The 3048-nt window shown below is 49.6% G+C and overlaps 1 pseudogene; it reads right to left on the bottom strand.

Annotated features, from left to right (window-relative positions):
• Positions 1-1794: 1794 nt before the first annotated feature.
• Positions 1795-2408, bottom strand: LOC129686145 (60S ribosomal protein L19-like; annotated as a pseudogene).
• Positions 2409-3048: the final 640 nt, after the last annotated feature.

Below are 3048 nucleotides of genomic sequence, written 5' to 3' on the forward strand. Positions count from 1 at the left end.
GGAAGAACGGGTCTCCCTGTACTCAAGTGGTCTCTACCCCAGGGATACTCAATGTCGCTGGGGGTGACAGGACTCTGGGTTTGGGGTGAGGTCTTTCTCATTCCTGAGGTCATCTAACCCAGAGGCAGTGTCTCCTAGTTCAGCCCAGCATCGACTTTTGGCTCTGTAGGTGACCCATATGCTTGCCATGCTATCTTGCCCTAGAGATAAAGCGGAATTCAGGGCCTCGGATTGCTAGGCACTCGTCCTATTACTAAGTGACACCGCAGCCCTAGAAAGGAGTCTTGAGAACACCCTGGGCCTCTCTGTGAGTCGGAGCGACTTGGCGCAAGCTTCTGGAGCGTCCTGCCACAGTACCACTCACTCTGCAGCGGAGGACTGGCGACTGGAAACAATACTGCTTTGTCAAAGACTTCCTTGTTGTTGTCGCTTAAATTTCTCCAATGGAGGGGGAGCTCCTAAAGACTGAGCTCTGTCTCCCCTCACAGAGGGAGCTCTGGGCCACCTTCTCAACAGCTCCATCCGGGTCCTGGCTCAAGCGTGTGAGGAGAGCATACCTGTGTGACCCTTAGGGAGTCCTGCTGGATTCTAACTCCATAACCTGCCCTTGGGGTCCCCACAGTGAGAAGAGTCCCAGCTATTAAATCTGGGTGAGAATGGCTTCCTTTTCTCCCATAAGAGGACAGGGTTCTTTCTCCTTTCAGGCTCCCAACACACACATTATCTGACTGACTATCTTTCTTTCTTTCTTTCTTTCTTTCTTTCTTTCTTTCTTTCTTTCTTTCTATCCATCCATCTATCCATCCATCCATCTATCTAAGACTTCATAGCCTAGGCTGCCTTTGAGGCTTTAATTCTCCTGCATCAGCCTTCTGAGTACTGAGATTCTAGAGAAATACCACACCCAACTCCAACACACACACACACACACACACACACACACACACACACACACACTATTCACTTATGGGGCTCTCGATATGGGGTTAAGAGACACGAAACAATCTGCCTCAGGAATTAGGAGGTCTGAACTCCCTGTTTGCCAGCAGGGCTGCAGAGGGTCATGCCCAGTCCTTTGAAGGCTCTGAGCTTCCAGACTGCCACAGGCATGAGTCACAGTCTAACAATGTTATCAGTCAAGTGCGCCTCTCCCAGGGCTGGTCTTGCCCACAGCCTCACGCGGCCTGGATTCCCATAGGGCGCCCCTCGACCTTGCAGTCCGTGGAGGCCTCACGGCCTTAGATCATCCTTACTTTCAGTGTGGGTTGATCTAAGGGGGGACACCGGCAAAGAGAGAGAGCAGAGGTGGAAAATGCTGACATATGAGGCAATTGTTCCAAAACGTAGGTCCAGAACACTCGGAAGATTGGGCATGAGGGCAGGAGAACAGCCAAGGACAGAAAGCGGAGTCTGTGTGGCAAAGAATGGCCCGCGGTGGCGCCGACAGGATTGTTCATATACTCTTAGAAAACACTGACATGGCGGGGGGAGGTGATGCAGGCCTTCAATCCCAGCACTCGGGGAGGCAGAGGCAGGCGGGTTGCTGTAAGTTCAAGGCCAGTCTGGTCTACAAATCGAGTCCAGGACAGCCACAGCTACACAGAGAAACCCTGTCTCAAAAAAAAAAAAAAAAAAAAAAAAAAAGGAAAAAAAAAAGAAAAGAGAAAGAAAGACAAAAACAAAAAACAAAACACTGACACGTAATCTTTTTTATTTATTTATTACTTATTTTTGCTTTATTTTAATGACTGATCCACGAGAGGCCACAGCCAAGCCACAGACATGAGGGAAGCGTCATTTCTTGGCCTCTTCCTCCTTGGGCAGAATCTTAATGACCTCTTCCTTCTTGGCCTGGAGGCCTCCTACCAGTGCTTCCGTGCTTCCTTGGTCTTAGACCTGTGAGCCTCAGCCTGGTCAGCCAGGAACTTCTCACAGGCCTTGTCTGCCTTTGGCTTGTGGGTGTACTTCATGAGAATCTGCTGGTTTTTGAACACATTCCCTTTGACCTTCAGGTACAGGCTGTGACACACACGGCAGTCAGTCTTAGATTCGAGGTATCTTCTGAGAAGCACCGTGGGAGCCTCACCCTCCTCATCCAGGCTGCCACCTCCTCCGGCCTCTGAGCATTGGCTGTACCCTTCTGCTTCCCTATGCCCATCTGCCTGGTCGAGCCAAGGTGTTTTTCCAGCATTGAGCCCGGGAATGGACTGTCACAGGCTTCCGGATAATCAGCCCATCTTTGCTCAGCTTCCTGATTTGGCATTGGCGATCTTGTTGGATTCACTGGGATCCAGCCAGACCTTCTTTTTGCTGCAGCGAAGGCCGCCAGAGGCAGGCCTCTTCTGTAGCCTGCGCACACTCACGACAGCAGACACAGCAGCAAAAGGAAAGGGCTTTGACGTGGACATTTTAAAAGGATGAACTGGGGCTGGAGAGACGGCTCAGCAGTCAGGTATGCTCACTGCTCTTGCAGAGGACTTAGGTTCAGTTCCCAGCACCCGCGTTTAAGAGGCTCACAACTAACTCTAGTTCCGGGGGGGATCTGATGCTTTCTGGTCCCGGAGGAGACCTCCATGAATGTGGTACACTTAACTCACACTTGCGCACATAAATATGAGCATTTTAAAAAGTTGTTTTTGTTTGTTTTGTTGTTGTTTTAGAGACAAGGTTTCTCCGTGCCCTGGCTGTCCTGGATTTCACTCTGTTCATCAGGCTGGCCTCGAACTCACGGAGATCACCTGCCCCTGCCTCCTGAGTGCTGGGATTAAAGGCTGCCTGGCCCTAAAGTTTTTGTTTGTTTGTTTTGAAGATGGAGCTACCTTCCTATAGTTCCAGCTACTAAAAAGGCCGAGGCAAGAATATAATTTGAAATCAAGAGGTCCAGGCCACCTTGGACAACATGAAGACCCATCTCACAAATAAATGAAACAATTAACTTTATGACATTTCTCTCTCTCACACACACATGTGTATAAACATAAAACTCATTTTTTCTAGTGTTGTTGCATTGAGACAGGGTCTCATATAAACTAGGTGGTTCTCAAGCAC

The sequence above is a fragment of the Psammomys obesus genome, unplaced genomic scaffold (assembly GCF_907164565.1).
Source record: "Psammomys obesus unplaced genomic scaffold, mPsaObe1.curated_primary_1811, whole genome shotgun sequence".
Classification (NCBI taxonomy): Eukaryota; Metazoa; Chordata; class Mammalia; order Rodentia; family Muridae; genus Psammomys; species Psammomys obesus.